Source organism: Stenella coeruleoalba, assembly GCF_951394435.1.
Source record: "Stenella coeruleoalba genome assembly, chromosome: 18".
Lineage (NCBI taxonomy): Eukaryota > Metazoa > Chordata > Mammalia > Artiodactyla > Delphinidae > Stenella > Stenella coeruleoalba.
The window spans coordinates 68,178,926-68,202,206 of record NC_137164.1 but is presented as its reverse complement, the minus strand read 5'-3'; the positions used below and the strand labels follow the sequence as shown (position 1 = coordinate 68,202,206).

Below are 23,281 nucleotides of genomic sequence, written 5' to 3'. Positions count from 1 at the left end.
TAGAGTTCAGTTCTCGGCATCCTCTCTGCAGCCTGAAAGACAACAGGCCATGTAAGATGGAAGGATTCCAGGGAGGGTATAGGACTAGCAAATCCACTGTTAGGACTGAGCTCTGGAGATGTTTTCTATCTTCTGATTTCTCCTCTGGGCTGGTGAACCCTAGAGAAACACAAGCATTTGGTGATTACTTACTCAAAGAGTCTGCAGCCACATGCTTCCCTGTACCCAAGATGATAAGAATGGTGTGTTGCTGCATTTGTTTGACCTCCACTCAAATACCAGGTCTCAGGTTGGACCCTGGTTTCCCTCCTCCAGGTCTGTGAATCTTAGAGATTAGCATCATAATCACCTGAGGAATTTTTCAATCTGCAAATGTCCACTTCCCACCCGACCCATCACATCAGAAACTCTGGGGATGGGGCCAGGCAATCCGGGTTTAACAAGCTCTCCAGGTTATTACACTGTTCATTAGAGCTTGAGAACTACTGCCTTAGAGCAACAGTTTAAATCTGAGGAGCTTTCAAAAGACTGAGGTCTGGGTCTCACTCCCAGTGATTCTGATTTAATGGGCTTGGAGTCAACCTGCTTAAAAATTCACATGATTTTTTAAAACTACCCAGACATTTTTAACATGCAACCCAGGTTGAGAACCTCTGCCTCAGAAAGTCTACATAAATGGACTCCTCATGCATGAACCCCCTGAAATTTTGTGTAAAATTGGGTATATGTGCATATGTGTACTTTTCTGGAAGAGGATCCATACGTAACTTTCATCAAATTCCCCAAACGGGTCTGTTATCCAAAGTGTTGAATAATAAGAGACAGTGCATTTTCTCTTGTTTACTTAGTAATGGGGAGACTTCATGAAGAAAGTGGTTCAAAATTTAATGAGTGCCAGAGGTGCTAATTTAATGTTAATTAACCTTTTACAACCAATAACAATATGGTTTCATATATCTTAGAGCAAGGAAGGGAAAAGTGAAGATAGCTATTACTTCATACTGGTCTCTATCATTGTCATCATTAGAATTTATTCAACATCCTAGAGAACAGGCTACCATATGTTAGGGAAGTTAATAAAAGTAGTCTTCAGGCTGCAGAGGCAATAATAGGCCTTTGACTGAACAGAGACCCTGAAAAGAGTTACGTGCCAAAGTGCTGACCAGCAGAAGCCACAAAATTAGGTCTTGAGAACCAACAGATAAGGAAGGGAGTAAGTCCAGCAAGTCTTGAGAACTAGCAAAGGGAATAAGTCTCAAAGCTTCCGGGGCCCTGGGAATCTGGCCAGTTCCCGGGGATCAGCAAACATTCTGAGACTTACGATTATAAATACAAACATTTAACATAATCGCCAGAGCTGCACATTTGCACGTAAGCTGGTGATTATCAGCTTGCGGCTTGGCGATAAAAGCAGGATTCCTTGGGAAGACACTTTGAAGTCTCACCCGTTGGGTAGACGCACTGCCCGGAACCTTCCCAGTTGGGACTCCAGACTGCTGTTCCAGGGATCTCCCAACACTGCTTCAATCTGGATGAAGTTCTCCCAAATTGCTGATGTATGCGCTTCTATCTCCATACATATTGCTCGTTCTCCCAACTTGGTGATGCAAATTCTCCCTGGTTAATGATGTTCCTCGTTCTCTCAATTTGGTGATAAATGTTCTCTCAAACTAGTAACATACTTGGCAATGTAAATGCTCCCAAACCGATGACATATGTACATATATATCTATTGCTTGTCATACTGTAATCTACTACTAAGATAATAAATTTCCTTATTTCTTGCTTATTGAAGTGTGGAGTGGTTATTTTGCCAGTGAATCCTCTGAACCTGAAACCAAAAGTCTTTCAGTAGAACATAAATCTTTTGGCAAAACACCATACTGTGTTTATCTCATCTGACCCCTGGCAACCCTGTGAGCTATGACAGAGCAGGTAATACGATCCTACTTATACCTGAGAAATTGAATGACTTGCTCAAGGTCACACAAGTTGTAGCGAAACAAGAACTTAAAGAAATATGTCAGTGTTTGGTCTGAACTATGAGAGACTGAATATAAAATGGACAAGCAGACCGTTTATACAGATGAACTCTGACCCACAACCTGCAGCAGCCTGTGAGGAAGCCAACCCCCTACCTACAATAAACAGCCCAGGAAGCCAGCCTGCTGTCAGTCAGACTTGCAGGAGCCAGGTTGCCATCCCTAGTGACAATCCACGAAGCTCAACAATAACTTCTGCAACAATCTGCCCCAAATGGCAAGGAGTTAATAACTGACAGCTTTCCTGATTGTCGACCTCAATTCCAACTTAGTGCCAACCAGAGAAAGCCAAATATGCAACCTAACCAATCACATAGGAGCCCCGCTCCTTAGCCCACCTCCAGCTTCCCAGGCCAACAGCCTCCAATCAGGGCACACCTGGAGCCTTCCCTTCTCTCTTCTGTGAAGCTCTCCTACTCCCCTGCCTGCCTTTGAATCTCTGCCAAACACAAGTGACGGTGGCTGACTCTCTTGCTGTAACAAGCTCTGAATAGCCTTTGCTATTCTCATTGGCTTGGTCTTGATTTATTTCCACAACTATCAACCCAAGCTTGCCCTTCATAGTTTCAAAAACAAAGAATATCACTAAGAGCCAAATATGTCACACTTTCACACTGATACACGAAGAAGAAGATGATACTTTTTCAAGTTAGCCCAGACTTTTCCCAAAGAACTTTCTAAACACTCTACCAGTGTGTGGGTCAATACAACAGCTGGATCCATGGAACAGATACTAATCCCAAAGTGATTCCCAGAGTAAGGATCTAAATCAGATGTGAAATGAATGTCCTAGGTGCCACCTCCTTCCCCCCTTCCCCTGAGGTCTTATCAATCTGACCTTCACCTTTGGACTTCACTCTTCTAGGGTAATAGTTATTTCTTAACTATGTATAGGTTTGTTGTTGTTTTTGTCGTGGTGGTGGTTGTTTTTACTTTTTTCAAAGCATTCCTTTTTTAATTTTTTTATTGTAATATAGCCAATTGACAATATTATGTTAGTTTCAGGTATACAACATAGGGATTCAGTATTTTTATAAATTACACTCCTGAAGCATTCTTTATTATCGTTTCTCTTATTGAATGTGAAGTGTGTGGGGCAGAGAAATGAGAGGAAACTGATCCATAAAGAGGTTGCATAGCTTCCTCAAGGTCACATGACCAGGGCCTAGGCCTTCCAACAAGGTTCTCTGGTTCTTTCCTGAAAACACACAGAACCATCCAAGGCAGAAACATGGGACACGGCTGTCTTCACATTGCCAGCCCCCACCTTGCTCATGGGGCCCTCCTGCTCCCCAGGAAAGGCATTCTCTTCCCTCATTACCTGCTCACCTTGTCCCCAGGGAGCGTGGAATAAGTTTCCTTCACAACCTCTTAATGACACAGTGGGGTTGGGGAAGAACATTGCTGAGTCATTTCCAGCCAAAGGAAGGTGTTATTTATAGCAGTCTGCACAAACCAACTGTGGTGTTAGCTGAAATGCCTTCCTTCTGGCACAAGATAAGTACCAGGTTAATTGTCACCTGTACCCTTTAAAACAGCTCATTAAGCATATATAGGCTGCTAATTGCCTCCTCCAACTTTTCCCATCTCTCTTCACTGGACATAATAGGGTTGCTTAGCCTCTCCCCAAATGGGTCGCATTTCATACGACCTCAGAGGTTTCTTCTTCCAATATAGTTTAAGTCAATATGGTGCATTCTTGGCAAAGGATGACTATGGGGGAAAATGGAAATCTGCAGTATTCCCATCAATGTATGGTCTGTATATGTTTACTTTATAACTGTCACTTGACCCTCCTCCCTGCGTTTCTACCTTTCAGCCTTTCACACTGCTTCCTTTCCCTTGCACATTATCCTCCACTGTGATCACCAGGTATTTCATCTTTCCCATGTACCAAATGGATGTTGACTCCAGGGAGGCGGGACTCATTTACTGTTCCTGAGCTTCACATCAAAGTGCCTAGTTGAGGTTTATGTGCCAGAGCACAGGTTAAAATGAGCAACAAGATAGATGTCCCTTGACACTGACTGAGTTCTAATTACACATTGTCTTGCATTTTACCCAGAGAGACCATAAACCAAGTTACTACCATATCTTCCCTTTATATTACAGCCCTATTAGCCATCACTGAGTCAGTGCCCAAAGAATTTGGTTGAATCAATGTCTTTATTATATAGTACACCCAGTTCCCAGTATTTGGAAAATAACCCTGTGTGATTTTTCTAAGGTTCTCACACATTCCTGTTTTCTTTCTTTGCTTGTTCTTAGATCTGCAGGGGTAAATAGTAAGTTTAAATTTTCTCTTTCTCCAACTGATTCATGTCACCTAGCATAATACCCTAAAGGTCCATCCATGTTGTCACGAATGGCAAGATTTCAGGCTTCTCTGGTGGCGTAGTGGTTGAGAGTCCGCCTGCTGATGCAGGGGACACAGGTTCGTGCCCCGGTCCAGGAAGATCCCACATGCCTCAGAGCGGCTGGGCCCGTGAGCCGTGGCTGCTGAGCCTGCCCCACAACGGGAGAGGCCACAACAGTGAGAGGCCCACACACCGCAAAAAAAAAAAAAAAAAAAAGGCAAGATTTCATCTTTTTTATGGCTGAGTAGTATTCCATTATATATATATATACATATATATATATATATATATATATCACATCTTATTTATCCATTTACCCCTTGATGAGCACTTAGGTTGTTTCCATATCTTGGCTATTGTAAGTAATGCTGTGATGAACATAGGGCCAGATAATTAAAAACTTCTTTTTCTAATTAAAAAATAAATAAATTTTCTCTCACATTTAACGCTTACTAATAAGAAATATTATCAAAAGTCTTTTTTTTTTTTTTTTGCGGTACACGGGCCTCTCACTGCTGTGGCCTCTCCCGTTGCGGAGCACAGGCTCCAGACGCAAAGGCTCAGCGGCCATGGCTCACGGGCCCAGCCGCTCTGCGGCATGTGGGATCCTCCCAGACCAGGGCACGAACCCATGTACCCTGCATCGGCAGGCGGACTCTCAACCGCTGCGCCACCAGGGAAGCCCTATCAAAAGTCTTATGCTTGAAATTTGGAGTAGACATATATACGTATATAAAACTTTACTTGAGATTTCAAACATAGCTAAATGCTTGAAATTTCCATTACTACACTTGTACACAAATATTACAAACTTAAAGAGTATGAAAATTAAAAGAGGAAATGATCACTGAAGTGATATTTTACATTGGCCATGGGACAGATTAATGTTTGAGGTCTTTAAATGTTAAGATAAAGTGTTTAAAGGAGATAACATGAAATCTGTAGGACACCACATACGGAATGATATTATTTGCTCTGTAATGGAGCTTACTGATGCATGGAAAAATACTTTCACTCTTTACTTTTCACTTTCTTTCTGAAATTTTACAAATGGGTGTAGTTATATTCCAAAAAAGCTTTCTTTACAAAAATAGGCAGTAGGCTGGATTTGGCCCAGGGGCTATAATTTATCAACCCCTGGTCTAAACCAATATTGTAGCCACTAACCACATGTGGCTATTTACATCTAAATTAGTAAAATTTAAAACTCCTTTCCCCGGTTGCACATGCCACATTTCAAGTGCCCAATGACCACATGCAGCCAGTGGCTGCCATACTGGACAGCACAAATATAGAACATGTCCATCATCACAGAATAAACTCATCTCCCAAGATATTCAAACTACATTAGAATTCTTTCAATAAGAGTGAAAAAAAAGCATTTTATTCCCTACGATACTAAATCCTAGTCATTTTTGACACTTTCTCAATATGAATGATTTAGAATAGCGTCAAGTCATGTGAAAGCTTCATATTCTGCACAGAATTGCCATGGTATGATTTTGAGCAACATTTTAATTTTCACCAGAGACAAGGTGTTAAAAAGCATGTTGGAATTTTATTTACAAAATTTAAGGACGGAAAACAAAGCTATCTATACAATAAAGATTATAGAGTTGGCCTTTTAAGGAAACTGAAGTCTGAAATACAGTAATTTTTTAAAAAACCAAAAATCTGACATAATCATGTCTAGGAAATGTTTCATTTAAAACTACCATCTGGTTCCAGAAGCATTTGAAAGGGACTCTGTCCAAGTTTCACTTCCCAGGACTTCTACCCAAGAGCTTGTTCTGGTTTCCTTAGGAATCAAGGGTGGAAGCAAGATGGAAAAGGGACAACTCCTTTCTAAAATTGTGAGTCATAAGAGGCTCCAGTTCATGACAAGGAAGCTTGCAAAGCTACACAGGACACGAAGAATAAGGGGAAGGACTTTAAGAGAAAATAGCATCATAGTATTTCCTGTGCATAAGCTGCCGTTTTTCCCGTGCATTTCTTGGTGGGTTAGGTGGACGTACTTCTTATTGCCCACCTGTAATTCCCTTTATAGAGAGAGAATTCACATTCCAAGAAAAACAGAAATTCAGAACCGATGGCTTGAGAGCAGCTCAAGTTCATCCACTCCCCTAGCAGCCAAATGAAGTTAGTCTCCTCAGCAGCCCATGTGAAAAGGGGTACATAGGCAGGCGGCCACAGCAGCAGCAATCAGCATTTGTGCTCAGAAAAAGCATGACTGCCAACTACAGAAGGGAGGATCAATTGTGGGGAGCAAGGTATACCATGCCAAGAAACCAGTGAGAAATGTGTTCAGTTAACCCTGGCACAGGTAGGCTGGGGGGCAATAGTCTCCTTCCAAACTGCATAATTTTATAATTAAAGACCGGGGTGGCCAAAATAAATAGAATGACATTAATCAAGGCTTAAAAATACCAGTGTACAAATCAGTCTCTTCCCTTTCAAAGAAACTCTGACAGCTTCCAAAGGGCATCATCTTGTGCAAATGACATCCTGTATCCTAACTGTTTAACTAGCTCGGGTATCAAAAGGCTGTTCTGACTCCGCTGGGAATCCCAACACCACATACAACAAGCCGGGAAATGCCGACCGCTATCTCTGCATGATTACGGTCGCATTCCCTATGACAGTCATCATCCCCAGTCCTTCATCAAGCCCTCTTTTTTCTCTGACTCATTTTCCCTTTATAAACATGGCCAAAGTGTGAGTGTCCTCGTGGGAATTTTCTGGGATTTGATGTGGTTTCTGGAGACATACTTTGAAGATGAAGGCAGTGAATTTCACATGAACAAAAAAAAGTGAGTTGTGGTTCTCTAAAGCTGTGCTTCTCAAACTTTAAAGGGATGCACATCACCTGGGAACCCTGCTAAAATTCTGATTCTGGAAGCTTGGGTGAGGCCTGAGGTTCGGTATTTCTAACTATCTCCTAGGTGATGGTGATACAGCTGGTCCACTGAGGACACCTGGGCAGCAAAGCTAAGTAGCACATTAATTTTCCACGATCAAAGAATGATCTTTAGGTGTGGGATTAATAGAGGGTATTACTCTTTAAATGCAGAACTGGAAAATGCTAGAGTGAGATGGGACCTAAGAGTTATCTAAGATAAACCCTTGTGGGTTTTTTTGGCCATGCCATGTGGCTTGCAGGATCTTAGTTTCCCGACCAAGGATTGAACCTCTGCCCCCTGCAATAGAAGCATGGAGTCTTAACCACTGGACAACCAAGGAATTCCCAAACTCTTCATTTTTAAAGGATGTTAAGGGACTCACCCAGAGTCTTACCACAGAGTAATGAGAGATGCTGAGTCTGGCTTCCTTTTAACAGACACAATAGCACAGATCCCAAGTGCTGCACAGCAGGACGAGTGTGTGCTGTGACAGAGGGGAGTGGAGGGGGGCCGAGAAGGGAGAGGAGAAGGGGAGAGCATCTTATTCCTCACCCATCTGCATAAATGAGTTAGATAAAGAGCCTGGTCCACAACTTTAAGAACCATTGAAAATAGTTCTCAGGCTAGCTAGGTTCCCATAAAATTAATCAACCCTCAAAGATTGTATCATTTCTACCACACTTTTCCTTGTAAGCAATACTATCACATTGTGAAAAAGCAGGTAAGGTGGTGTGGATCCCATGCTCACTGTCTAGTAAAAGTCCCATTTCGCTCCACTAAAGAGGAAAGAAACCGACTTGCACTAACACCTACTCTGTACCTAACACACTGCTAGTTTCTTTATGTATGGGTATCCCATTTAATTCTTGCAACAAATCTGTAAAATGGATAGAATTATCCCTGTTTTCTGGATGAGAAAAGTGAATTTGAAAATGACTAAGTGCCAAGTCTGTGGTAAAACAGCTAGTAAGCAGCTTAGCTAAGATTCAAATTCATGGCCGCCTTCCCCAAACCCTGAGCTATATTTTTGTTTTCAAGCCTAAAATCATATCAGGCCCACAGCTTAAGTCAACCTATAATTAGCCTCCAAATTTATACAGGCCTACCTCAGAGATACTGCAGGTTTGGTCCAGACAACTGCAATAAACTAAATAGTGCAATAAAGCAAATTACACAAATAGTTTGGTTTCCCAGTGCATATAAAAGTTATGTTTACACTATACTGTAGTCTACTAAATGCACAATAGCATTATGTCTTAAAAAATGTACATACCTTGGGGCTTCCCTGGTGGCGCAGTGGTTGAGAGTCCGCCTGCCGATGCAGGGGACACAGATTCGTGCCTTGGTCCGGGAAGATCCCACATGCTGCGGAGCGGCTAGGCCCGTGAGCCATGGCCGCTGAGCCTGCGCATCCGGAGCCTGTGGTCCACAACGGGAGAGGCCACAACAGTGAGAGGCCCGCGTACTGCAAAAAAAAAAAAAAAATGTACATACCTTAACTAAAAAATACTTTATTGCTAAAAAATGTTAGTCATAATCTGAGCCTTCAGTGAATCATAGTAGTAACATCAAAAATCACTGATCACAGATCACCAAAACAAATATAATAATAATGAAAACGTTTGAAAAATTGCAGGAAATTACCAGAATGTGACATAGTAACACAAAGTGAGCAAATGCTGTTGGAAAAATGGTGCCAATAGACTTGCTTGACACAGGGTTGCCAAAAACCTTCAATTTGTAGAAAACATAGCATCTTCAAAGTGCAATAAAGTTTAATAAAATGAGGTATGCCTGTATATGTTCCATTCTCAAAAGCTACAATTATTTCTAAAAGAAACTTCCTGTCCCACACTTTATCAGCTGTTGGACCTAGGCTTTTAATAACAAGTAACCCAATTTCATCTTTCAAACTCTCCAGCCCATGAAAGTTCCCTACACACTTGAGTGCTTAAATACCTTTTTGTAATGGGCAATAAGAACTTTAAACTCACCAAGAACCACCAGCAAAACTGATGAATAAATCAATTTCTAGAGTCCACTCAATCATGATAGGTGGGTGTAAAAGAACAAGAGAACAGAAAGCATTGCATGTCTGAAAATACAAGTCTCTCAATGAGAAAAGCATTCAAGAAAAGCATTTGATTTCCAAGAGACAGCGTCTGGTAATAACAATGGTGAATATGCATTAGCTTGTATCATCTGAGAGCTTAAATAGATCATTCTGATGAAAGTCTATCCACAGATGAAAAGTTATCTCCTACCTGGCCCTTTAAAACATTCTCCAGTAGAAAGGTAACCGAGCAGAACGCTATGAGGCCTTCCCAGAATAGACCCCCACCACCTGCCTTTTGTCTGTAGAAAAACTTTAATCAAAGAATAAATTTAATCAGAGAAATGAGAAAATGCAGAAAGAAAGGAAAACTGTCAAGCAAGACATAATAATGACACTTTAGCCATTAAACAAAATCAGGGACTTTTAGTCCTTCCTCAAGGACTATAGATAATATTCTGAGCCATGGCCTTTGAGCTGTTTTGAAGATACTGAAACCCCCAACAGGTAGAACAAGTTAACTGTATGCTGCCCACAAGCACGTAGACCACAGACCAGTTGGAACCAGAAGGTTGATGATGCTGACTCCCAATTACCTCACCACCAACCAATCAGAAGAATGTCCATGAGCTGATCACGCCCTGCTCCTTGAACAGTATAAGACTTGTCACTACCCCCTCCATGGCAGGACACACAGTTTTGAGGGCATTAGCCTGCTGTGGCCCCCTTTGCCTGGCAAAACAATAAAGCTATTCTTTTCTACTTCACCAAAAACTCTGTCTTGGCATTTCTATTCGGCACCGGTGAACACAAGCACAGAGAAATAGGGAGAATTGAGGCTCGTAGGGGGACTAGGTCAGCTTCCTCCAGGCAGGAAGCGTAATAGCCCATCAGTGAAATCAGGATTCTAAGCCTCAGGTGGGGTCTCTGAAGGACCAGAAAAGCAGAGGAGGAGGGACTCACTCAAGTTCATCCATTAACTAACTTTTTTTTTCCTTTAGGATCTTCAGTACATAGATTTTAATTAATCATACCTCTGTGTTCAGGGCATATTATAATAGTTATTTCATGTAGGAATCCTCTCTCATTTTCTTTTGTTTTGTTTTCTCCTGTTTGATCCCCAACCCTCATTCCTATTTTTCTCCCCCGACAGGCTTCCAATGTGATGTGTTTGATATGCATCTTTGAATAATTTTATAGATGAATCTGTCTCCGTCCGCTCAGGCTGCCATACAGTGGCTTAAACAACAGAAATGTATTTTCTCACAGTTCTAGAGGCTGGAAGTCCAAGATCAAGGTGCCAGTATGGTTGGTTTCTGATGAGAGCTCTCTTACTTTCTTACAGATGGCCATCTTCTTGCCACGTCCTCATATGGCAGAGAGAGAGAAAGCTCTCTGGTGTCTCTCTTTATAAGGGCAATAATCCCATCATAAGGGCCCCAGCCTCATGACCTCATCTAAACCTAATGACCTCCCAAAGGTCCCACCTCCAAATGCCAACACATGTGGGGTTAGGACTTCAAAATAAGAGTTGGGTTGGGGGACACAATTGGTCCATAGCCATATGCAAATTAAAATTTGCATAAATTATACTGTTCTCTTTTTTTAAAACAAATATCCCCCAAAGAACATGCCCTGCTTACTGCTGCCCAGGGAGCAGTTTTAGCCATTTTACTTGGGCAGAATATGCGTAAATGAAAGCAGAGAAAGGTTGCCTCAGGAATGAAGAGAAGGGGGCCAAGGGAATTAATTTCCCTCTGTTGGCAGTTTTGCCTGATCCTGGGTGTCATCCCTCCTGGACACAGCACTGGAAAGCCAGAAGCGGATACAGGTGAAAATCCACACATAAAATTCAGGCATGACAAACTGTCATAACAGATGGATTTTATGCCATCTAGTTCTTCCTTTAAAAATTTTTACACTTTTAATATTCACAGCATGAGAGCTACTTATTTTTGCTTTTTACTTAAATAAAATTCCATTATAAAGATTAAGGCCATAATTACCCAGGAAACTGTGTGAGAATGATCTAAGACCTGGAGTCTTAGACTAGAGCTTTATTGTGAAACAGACCGTCATCGAGATAATGGAATAGAAATGTGAACAATGTGTAAGCATTTATTTTTCTATTGCCTTGAGGACATCCAAACCAAGGAAGGTAGGCTTCTGAGGTTAGATGTGTGCCAGTGGGTCTCACACTTGAGTTGGCATCAGAAGCCCCCAGAGGGTGTGTTAAGTTTGGGCCCATCTTCAGAGTTGCTGACTCGGAAGGTCTGGGGCTGGGCCCAGGGATCTGAATTTCTCACAAATTCCTACTTGATGCTGACGCTGCTGATCCAAGGCTCTTGCTTTGAGGATCCCTGTTCTGTCAAGATGCAGATGCATTGAAAGATTAGAAAATGGGCTGGGATTCCCAATTGAATCTTTGTGTTTAGACAGTATATATAAAACATATGATTATTTTTATGTGTGTCTCCTTGTTTTTTAAGTCCTTATGACTCTCTAGATATATATTTGGAGCACAATTTTTACCCACTACCCAACCTATAATGGGGTATCTAAATACTCTTGTGCCCTCAATTTTTGTCTACTTGATCTGCCAGGTTCTGAGAAAGGTGTGTCAAAATCTCTCACTATGAATGTAGATTTTCAGTTTATTCCTTTGCTTTATTTATATTTCAAAACTATGATGAAAATTATAAATTGCTTTATGATTCTTCTATTTTCTTGGTAGGTGTTTTATTAATATAATTCATCTTTTCTTTTTCCTTCTCAATGCTTTTACCCTTGAGTTATATTTTGTCATTTTAACATTGTTACTCCTGTTTTCTTTTTATTAACATTTGCCTGGCATATAATTTTCCTTCCCTTTACTTTCAATCTTCCTGCACCATTTGGTTTTATATTTGCCTCTTTTACACAGCTCATAATGGAATTTTTAAATTCAATTCTGAGAGTCTGTGTCGTTCACATAGATTGTTATTCCTGACATGCTTTTACTTTCTGCTATCCTGTTTTGGTTTTCTGTTTAATGTGTACCTTTTTAACTTTTTTCTTTCCCCTGTCTCTTACCAGTAAAAATTTCCATATTCTATTTTTCTCCTCTAATTACTTGGAAATTAAATCTATTACTTACTCTTTAAATAGTTACCTTAAAATTTTTAACATGCACCTTTAAGCATATTTTCCAATGCTTTCCAAAAAATTTATTTATTTATTTATTTAAGATATATTCAATGCCTGCTTACTCTGTATGAGGCACTGTCCTGGGAGCAGGGATTCTGCAAAGCATGACATGGACAATAATCTCATGGAATTTACATTTGAGTGGGAGGAGAAAGATAATAAAGATGGCCTGTGGGTATTTACAGTCCAGCAAGGAGACCAGTGAAAAAGAAAGAGGGCAGTGGGAGGTGAGGTCAGGAAGGTGATGGGGGCCAGGTCACAAATGGCCACGTGGGTCAGAGTGAGGACCTTGGCTTTTGCATTAAGTGAGTTTGGAGCCATCGGAGGGTCCTGATCAGAGGAGAGAAACCCTCTGACTTGGGCTTAAGCAAGGTCACTCTGGCTGCAGTGTTGAGAATCTAATGAAGGGAAGCAAAGCGAGAAACAGGAAGCTATTGAAAAAATCAGGTGAAATATAATGGTGGCTTGGACCAGAGGAGTGGCCAAGGTGGTGAAAAGTAGTCGAATTCTGGCTATATTTTAGAGGTAAGGGCCAAAAATAAAGTTTGCTGGGAAACCAGATTGTAGTAGGAGCAAAAGAGAGGAAGACAAAGACTTTCTGTGACCTAACTAGTCAGGGTCCCCTGAGCCTTCAGACCCCACTCTCAGTCTCTGTCCTTGGCCCATTTAGCCCAGTTTTAGCAAGAATTCTGCTAGGCTGGTTTAGTGAAAATCTCCCACCTTTGATATCTGTATGGACTGAATGACTCTCCCTCCCCCAAAATGCACATGTTGAAATCTAATCCCTAATGTGGTGGTACATAATTAAGACATGAGGATAGAACCCTCATGAATGGGATTAGCGCCCTTAAAAGAGTCGGGAGAGAGCTTGCTTCCTCTCTCTCAGCTCCCTCCACCATGTGAGGATACAAGAAGTTGGCAGTCTGCAATCCAAAAGAGAGCTCTCACCAGAGCTCAACCATGCCAGCACCCTCATCTTGGACCTCCAGCCTCCAGAACTGTGGGAAATATATTTCTGTTGTTTATCAGCCACCCAATCTATGGTGCTTTGTGATAGCAGCCTGAATGAAGACTTATCACCCTCAGCTACCTTCAGCAAGAATACTGTTGAGTTAATCTAGCATGAATCCCCCTAGCCTTGATGTTTCCTCTTAGAACTTTCTATCCACTGACCCCCACCCCACCCCCCACCTCCACCTCCACTCTGCCCTTTGGCTATAAATTCCTACTTTCCTTGGTGTATTCAGAGTTGAGCACAATCTCTCTCTCCTCTACTGCAAATCCCATTACAATAGTCCCCCCCCCCCCCCCCCCCCGCCCCAAATAAAGTCTGTCTTATCAACTTTAGCAAGTGCCTGAATAATGTTTTCTCTACCCAGAGTAACACTAGAATGTTTCATCCCAAGACTGAAGGCCTGGCATTGCCACTAATGGGAAGAAGAACTGGTTATAGAAGGGCAGGTTGGGAAATATTGGGAGGTAAGTTCAGAACATGTTAAGTCTGAGAAATCTCTTACACATCCAAGTGAGATGGAAAGTGTGCAGTTATAGAGAAGGGACTGCAGGCTATTGGACACAGCAGGGCTAGAGAGAAGCATTCAAGAGTGTTCAGCGCAGGGGTGGCTTTTGCTGATACAAACGTGGAGGCATCCATGAGGCAAGCAGTGTGGAGAGAAACGAGAAGCTTCTAAGAACTGAGTTTTGGGACAGTGTACATTCAGAGGTCAGCAAGAGAAGCCAGGGGAAAACTTAAAAGCATAAGACAACAGTCAGAATAATAGGGGGGAAATCCGGTGAGCGCACGTCCTGGAAGCCAGGTAAAAACAGTGACCTATCTATGAAATGGTGAAGTATGATGAGACCAGAGATGGACCATTGGATTTAGGAACATCACCAAGATCTGTGGAGACATTCATAAGATCAGTTTCAGTGGAGACAAAAACCTGTTTGGATTGTTTTCTAGAGAGAATGAGAGGAGAGAGATTGGAGGCAATTATAGACATACTTTCCAAGGGTTTGGCTGCAAAGAAGGGAGGCCATTGGTGGCCACTGTCAGGCCAGGAAAAATATTTTTTAAGATGGGTAAAATAGTAACATGTCTGTATGTTGATGGCAAAGATCTGATTGAGAGGAAATAACCCATGCTTGCAAGAAGAGAGAGAAAAGAAATAATGGAGAGAAGGTAGACTATATGGACATATGCCCTTGGAATATATTTGTCGAAAACACCAGATCATTTATTCCATAAAGTTTCCCACAGTCTGGATGTCGGTTGTTGCATTTCCACGTATAGTTTAGAATGTTGGTTTCTAAGCGTAACTCTTTAAATAGCAAAACTCTCTCTTTAAAATAAAAATACAATGTGAGTGATATTCACAGTCGATAAATTGTAGGAAGGCACAGCTTTCATGTTGAGGTACGGCAGGTTAGGAGAGCCCAGATATGCCCACTCACGTGCGACCCCTCAGGCCACACCAGAACCAAGGGCTGCACCGCAGTTGCTGTGAGGCCTTGGGTATGAACTACTCTGGGGTGGAGAATCAGTACATAAGCATGGATTTCTGTTCAAAGTGAGATTTTGAACATCTCCACTTGTTTATGGCATTGAGCTGGAATGAGATCAAAATATTATTTCTTGAAATAAACAGAATGCAGAGTTTCCATTTAAAGCTATTGCCGTGACTAGAGATTATTTTCCATAGAGAAGAATCATAAGTAACCATCCTGTTTTGGATTTGTATCCCTCTTTGCATTTTGAGAGTTTTCACAGACATGATATCATTAAATCCTAACTGCCAACTTCCTGATAGCAAAGCTGAGGCTCTGAAAGGTCAAAGGCCATTATCACACAACTAATAAATGGGATTTTTCCATATAATGTTCTCTTCTTTGGCTGTCGAGAAAATAGTACTGACCACAAACATCAATAGGGCTTCCTGCACTTTATAAGTCGTTTTGCAGAAGTGGCGATGCATCTGACTCAGACATTCCGTTTCCTTAATGATTAAGGGGACATGTTCTCCAGATGACAGTGCAGAACCAGAGGAACAAGCTGTGGCTACTGAACTAAGCAAAATTAACCAGGTCCGAACGTGGCCCCTTCAGGGCACTCTCACTAACTGAGCAAGGCCTGGGGAACCTTCTAATTCTAATTAAAGTTAGAGAGGGGGTGTTTTTCTTGCTTGTTGTCCATTCCAGGCAGGACGTAGAAACCATTTTACCATGTATCATGTTGTCTCTGATTAGAGAATGCACAGATTCTGTTGAAACACAGCTTTGGGGTTTCTTAGAACAGTAATGAAACAGAAGGGTATCAGCATGTCAAAAAGGAGAGAGAGTTCCACAGGAACATTTCTGTACAGAAACAGAGACCTTACTCAGGACTATGGGTTTCTCGGCTTCTCCAGACTTACAGTAATGACTTATGTGCCATCAGGAGCTAAGGTATTTTCACACCCTCATATTAAGAAGCAGAAAGTTCATAAATATTTACTAGATTGTTGCCTGTGACATATAACTTTTTCTGTCCCCATAAATTATAAAATGTGTTCAGATTTTTACGTCATTGGGGGGAGAAAAGTGTAGGAAAACAATAGACAAAATAGGTCAGTGAAATGGCCAGCCCCACTCTGGTGGGCTGTCTGATTCTTTTCCCTGACAAAACCCCACTATGGAGAGAGAAAGATTCTCAAAGCTCTGGAAGGCAGTAGCTTAAATGAAAGCTCCACATTCCAAGAGGAAACTGATCAATCCAAGTGACTTCCTAACTCGGAGTTCTCACACTAACAAAAGTTCAAATAATTGACCATTGAATATACTGTTCCCTAACGTAAGCTTCTAAACTAGGCTTCAAGTCACATTTTCCAGCTTCCCTTCTGATACTGAAATCTTCACATTGATTTTCTTCTCCTCTTCTGTTGTATCTCCTACAATCTAAACTCGTTTTGATTATCTCAAATAATCAAAATAACCTCAAATGAGAAATAATAATCAAATAATGACTAAAATCTTAGGCCATTTAAGGACATACTGCCATGATGCCACACCCCCAGAGACAGAGCACATAGTTTAAAAACTGGTGGTTCGCTGTTCAAATCTGTCCTACAAACATGTATTATCTATGCCACAAAGTGTTTTAAAATTTTTAGTTGATTACTAAAATTTACAAATTGGAGGATTTCTAATGATTTTATGGTGCAACTTAAAAATTTGGAAAATCTGGCAATACTAGGTTCACTGATTCTCTTGGTGTTTCCATGTTGCCACAGTCCTCACCACTCCCTATTGTCCTTACACTCAGTCTATTTCACTTTATAGGCATTTGAGCTTACAGTCTCTTTCCAAATGTAATCCCTACCCAAATGCACCCCCTTCAATAACAGAGGAACCTCTAAGATAAATTTTAAAATCACATTTTCTTGTTCTATTTAATTATTCATTGATTCATTCCAATACTGGCATACCAATGCTAGCCACTGAGGCTACAAAAATGATTAGAACCTTTTTGGATACTTTTTTTTTTTTTTAACATCTTTATTGGGGTATAATTGCTTTACAATGGTGTGTTAGTTTCTGCTTTATAACAAAGTGAATCAGTTATACATATACATATGTTCCCATATCTCTTCCCTCTTGCGTCTCCCTCCCTCCCACCCTCCCTATCCCACCCCTTGGATACTATTTTATACACCTAGTACAATGGCTAACATCCCAAAAAACCTAATACCACCAAATGCTGATGAGGATGCGCAGCAACAGAAACTCTCAGTCATTCCCAGTAGAAATTCAAAATGGTACAGTCCCTTTGGAAGACAGTTTGGCAGTTTCTTTTGTGTCCCTTCACAATTCATATGTTGAAACCCTACCCCACCAATGTGGTTAGTATTAGGAGCCGGGGGCTTTGGGAGGTGATTAGGATTGGATGAGGTCACGTGGGTAATCTCATGAAGAAGATTAGTTCCCTTATAAGAGTCACAAGAGAGCTTGCTTCCCTTCTCTGTTCTCCATCACGTGAGGATACTGAGAAGTCAGCAAACCTGGAGGAGGGCCCTCACCAGAACTCGACTGTGCTGGCTCCCTGATCTCAGACTTCCAGCCCCCAGACCATGAGAAATAAATTTCCATTGTCTATAGACCCCACCTATGATGCTCTGTTAGAGTGGCCTGAACTAAGATACATGCAACTGTTTGTAGCAGCTTTATTCATTAAAAAATGCACAAAACTAGAAGTAACCAAGATGTCCTTGAGTATGTAAATGGATAAACTGTGATATGTGCATAAAATGGATTATTAAGTGATAAAAAGGAACAAGTTATTACATACACGACATGAATCTTAAATGTATTTTGCAAAATAAAAAGAAAAACTAGTCTGAAAGGTTATATAGATATACCTGACATCGTAGAAGAGGAAAATCTCTAAGGACAGAAAACAGATCGGCGATTGCAGGGTTTTGAAGAGGGGGCAGGGGGGCAGTGTTTGCCTAGTTGGAAGCACAGAGCACTTTTTAGAGTCATCTAACTAATCTGTATGGTACAGTAGTGGTAGACACATGATGACATGCATTTGCCAGACCCATAAACTTTACAGTACAAAGAGTGAATCTTAGTGCAAGAAAGTAGAAAAAAAAAAAAAAAAAGACTTAGGAGGTCAGGCTATCCCAGGATGGAATAGAGACAAAAGAACCTAACTTTACTACAAATGTATGAAATAACTTCAGTACAGAGGTGGTAGGAAAAAGGTGCCGGCCTAAGTAACTTTGGAAATGAGTAGAGGTTGCAGGACTAAATTAGGTAAAAGGAAGCTTACATAAGCACAGTACTCGAATTGATAATGTTTTCCCATGGGGGAAGAGGTTAACAATTCTGAAGCCATCATAGATAGATAGATAGATAGATAGATAGACAGATTTTGGAATTGAACAGTTAAGTAAATGGATGGCAGATGGTGGGAGCCAGATTTTTCACCACTGGAGTGGGAGATTACAGACAAGCAAAAGAAGACTAGAGTGATCCAGGTAGTAATGGATTTGAGTTCAAGAACATCAGTATGACTTCATGTTTAGCTTAATTTAGATACAGAAGGATACATATAGAAATATTTATAGATATACGTATACACATGAGTTAGTCTACATGCATATATCTTCTTGCTCTCTCAGCTGGGAAGGGCTGGAAGCATTGACACCCCAGTAGCAATGAGCACTCCTAGGGCCACCTATTAGCTTCTAATACCACTGTCCAATAAAAGGAACCAGGGCTCCTTGAAGAACTGGCTGATTCCAGGGCTGGGATGGGGATTACATAGGATAAGCCTGGAGCATCTTGTAGTGCCAGAAAGTCAGGAAGTGCTCAAAAAAAAAAAAAAAAAAAAAAAGATGGGATTATGTAAAAGGGACACAGGAACCAACCTGAAAGAGCTCCCTATGGCCACAGCTAGAAGAATTTGAGCAACAAAATAATTTAGTACTGGATTATAACTCAATGTATAAAATAAATATGCATGAATCCATACTAATATAAATGACTGACTAAATAAATAAATGGAGAAGAGAGATATCTCCCATAGAGAAAAATCCCAAACAATTTATGTAGATACTCCCCCATCAAGGAGGTTGAGTGTGGGCTGCACTTAGTGACTTGCTTCCAACAAGTAAAGAAAAGCAAGTGGGGAAAAGTACAGTGGAGAATACTGGCAAATACTACCTGAGACAGGTGATGAAGGTTGATATCATCTGTGATAAGTCATGTTGATAGCATGTGACATTTCCCCTTGATCTAATGTGATGAGAATGACACCATACCGCTGCTGTCCTCCTCCCCAAAACAAAACACCAAACAAACAAACAAAAAAACAGTTTAACTATGAGAAAATAACATCAGACAAAGCCAACCCGAGGGACAGTCTACAGAATACCTAACTAGTACTCCTCAAAATGCCAAGGACCTGAAAAACAAGAAAGTCAGAAACTGTCACAGACCAGAGGAGGCTCAGGAGACATGATGACTGAACGCAATGTGGTGTCCTCGACTGGAACCCAGAACAGACCATGGACGTTAAGGGAAGCCTGGTGAAATGTGAATAGAGGCTGGAGTTTCATTAATAATACCTACCAAGTTTGATTCCTTATTTGTGGCAACTGTATCATGATAATGTAAGATAATAACAATATCTTACTGAAACCGGGTGAGGGGTACATAGGAATTCTCTGTACTGTCTCTGAAAATCTATCTCTCTACTATCTTTGAAAGCCTATCTCTGTGATATCTATAAACCTAAAATTATTCTGAAGTTAAAAGTCTACTTAAAAACAAACAAATAAAAAGAAATCTTGAGAAGTTTTCCTATCTAGAAGGCGACATATTTCTTCTGGTTAGAACACTACACCCCTGGTAAACTCTTAATTCTTCCTGTAGCTCTCAGCTTAAGCTATTCCTACACCCTGAACTGGGTCTCTTCTTTGTTACTGCTCATACAATCCTTTTCTCATTATTCCCAGCAATTATGCCACTATATTTTTATCTGGGGAACACTGGTTAAAATCTGTCTTCCATGAGGACAGATACTGTGTCTGTTTTGCTCCCCACTGCATTATCGCAATACCTAGGAGAGAACGTAGCACACAGCTGATGCACAATAAATAGTTTTGGAAAGAAAGGAGGAAGAAGGGAGGAAGAGGGTGATGGAGAAAAAGAGAGAGAAGGAAGAGGGGTGGATATGCATTATGATAGAGCAACTATCATAAGATGAGGCAAATCAGACTGGGCAAGTGGAAAGTGAGTGATGGACAGATAGGGCACAGAGGATTTTTAGAATACCGCAAATACTCTGAAAGGTATTCTGATGGTGGATACAGGTCATCATACATTTGTCAAAACACATGGAAGATACAACATAAAGAGTGAACTTTAATATAAATTATGGACTTGAGTGACAACGAAGTGGCAAGTAAGTTCTTTGACTTTAAAAATTTGCCACCCCAAAATGTCTCTTTGGCATGTGGATTATTCTGCACTGAAAACAATCAAGGCCCAAAAGACTCAGGAAGAAACTTTGACCTTCCCTCTAACTGTCTAAGAGAATGTAGATAGAGGACCTATCCCAGGAAGGGAACTGTCACCGCAGACAACTATAATGTGAACTAGGTAAGGTAGACCGAGAGGAACCTAGCAAAGTCTCTGTTAGAATTCCTCCCATTGTCTCTGCAGGGCCCAGGCAAACATTTGCTTTTCCATCTCCACGTGAATTGCCTTCCTCCTCTTGAAGTCCCAAACCACTACCCCCAACAGCCTCTTTTGTGTTTAGCTGAAGATGGTATTTAAGGTGAGGGTTTTGGCCATTTTGGTGAGTTACTCAGTTCTTCTGGGTCTCTCCCATGTATACACGTTATTAAACTTTTGTTCTATTTTCTCCTGGTAATCTGTCTCATGTCAATTTAATGCTTAGTCCAGCCAGAAAAACCTAGAAGGGTAGACGAAAATTTCTTCCCCCCAACAGTAACAAACATACCACTGTGGTGGGAGGTTTGGTAGCAGGGAAGGCTATGCATGTGTGAGGACAGGGTGTATTTGGGAACTCTCTGTATCTTCCTCTCAATTTCTCTGTAAACCTAAAACTGCTCTAAAAAATAAAGTCGATTAAAAATGCAATCAGGGCTTCCCTGGTGGCGCAGTGGTTGAGAGTCCACCTGCCGATGCAGGGGACACAGGTTCGTGCCCCGGTCCGGGAAGATCCCACATACCGCGGAGCGGCTGGGCCCGTGAGCCATGGCCGCTGGGCCTGTGCATCCAGAGCCTGTGCTCTGCAACGGGAGAGGCCGCAACAGTTAGAGGCCCGCGTACCGCAAAAAAAAAAAAAAAAAATGCAACCAACTTTCCAAAATATGAGCTATACGTTTCATAACATTTATACAAATGGACATATACATTTCATATTTGTACATTCTTACACACATAAAACATTTCACATACATATATAAAACGTGTACAAAGTCTCCTTTCCAAAAGATCACCATTGCGCAGTTGTTTTTGCTTCTTTGTTTTTATTTTCTTTTGTTTACTTTTTGCCCTCTAAAAACAACATTGCAAACTCCATGTCCAATGCACTGATGAAATCCATAGTTTGCCTGAAATGCAATCTTTTATTTCAAGCCATGCCCACTTTTTTAATCGTTTTACATATTTCCTATGTGTCTCTAAAAACATATTTTATATCACCTTGCTATTAAATCTTTAACAGATACAGTTCAACAACATCCAGGGGCAGAAAGGGATGCACTGACTCATAGGTGATAAAAATTCACAGTAAAGCCACAGATGTAGCAGAGTGAGAATTGCCACACCAGCAGGAACTGGAGATAAAAGAGGATTACATGTGATGAAATGTAGTAACTGACTAGAAGTCACCGAAAAATACCAGATGGATGACACTGCTCTGTATATCTCTAATGAGCCTGTAGACTTTATTGAGTATCACTATAGGTTCACTTTTAGTATTTTCCTGAGTGTAATTGAAGTTTATTGATATGCTATTATTGCCCAGTTTAGATGTGACCATAAAAAATACCATTTGATATACTTGTGTCTCCATAGAAATCTTGGGCTTTTTGCTTAAAATGAAAGCTCATAGTCATAATTGTCATAATATTTATTCCTCTTCCTCCATCAGACCTTTACATAGACTATGGACAGTAACTGCTCCAGATAGCATTGAAATTGCAGGGATATTTTCAGGAGTGATTGGCACATAAAAGATCAGACGTGCAATTTTGGATACTACCAAGGGAGACAAAGGATTTTTATGTCGAAGGTAAAAGAAAACAAATTTATATGCTGAAATGAGTTGCCATAGGTGGTGCAGTTCTCTATTAGTTATCATGGGTCTATTTCCCATTTAGTTTTCAATATAGGAAGAGGATAAAAATAACTGTCCGTCTGAGCTAGAATATTTGTTCTGTAAACACAGAAGCCTCAGATCGCAACAAAAGACCTCTCAGCATAATAAGCAAAGGGCATTTCCCTCCACAACAAACATTTTAAATTAAGCTGGAAATAATGGGTGTGAAAATGATTGCTTCTCAGAGCAGCAAAGAAAAACTCTCCGTGGGAATTCCAGGTACAGCTTAGATCATATCACCATTGAGTTCGAATAAACCGATAAGAAGCTGCTCTAAGCCCCAGGTCAAAGGGCCATGCAACTTGATTGTACTTTCACAAGCTGAAAACCAAATTTCCTTATTAAGGAAAACACCTGAATTCTGAACTCTGGTGAGGGCTTGGAGTAAAGTAAAGCTGCCAAAGTGATGTGTGGTCCTTGGGACCTGAGGCTTCCCAGAGGAAACAGGAAGGGAAGGGAACTCCCAGCTGAGGGAGGCTTTCCTTTTCCCCACCCCCTTCCTCTCTCCAACCCACAGACACATGTGCCAGCCGCACTGGTACGCCCCGCAGGTCCCACCCAACACACTTTTTCCATGAACTGCACCTTCAGTGTTGAGAGCAATGTGCCAACATTGGCTAAAGTCTGGACGGCACCTCAACCTACACTTCCAGCCCTGATGCAGTGTTGCTCAGAAGGCTTCGAGCAACAACAAAAGGCTTCAAGCAACTACAAAATCCACTTTGGGTACTCGGAGCCAAGGTTAATTACCCCCAAAGGTCAGCAGCTGTGGCATCAGCCTTTGGACGACAAGTCTACCTGCAGTTAATTAGGACTTACGGACTGAGAAAAAGTCAAGTGGGCCCACC

The 23,281-nt window shown here is 41.1% G+C and overlaps 1 long non-coding RNA gene across 1 annotated transcript in view; it reads right to left on the bottom strand.

The window, feature by feature from the left end:
* Positions 1 to 8,368: 8,368 nt before the first annotated feature.
* LOC307176665 overlaps positions 8,369 to 23,281 on the bottom strand; it is a 69,059-nt gene continuing 54,146 nt past the window's right edge. The window contains exon 3 of the long non-coding RNA XR_013824861.1: positions 8,369 to 8,764. This is a non-coding gene — a long non-coding RNA (uncharacterized lncRNA). The remainder of the gene's footprint in view (positions 8,765 to 23,281) is intronic.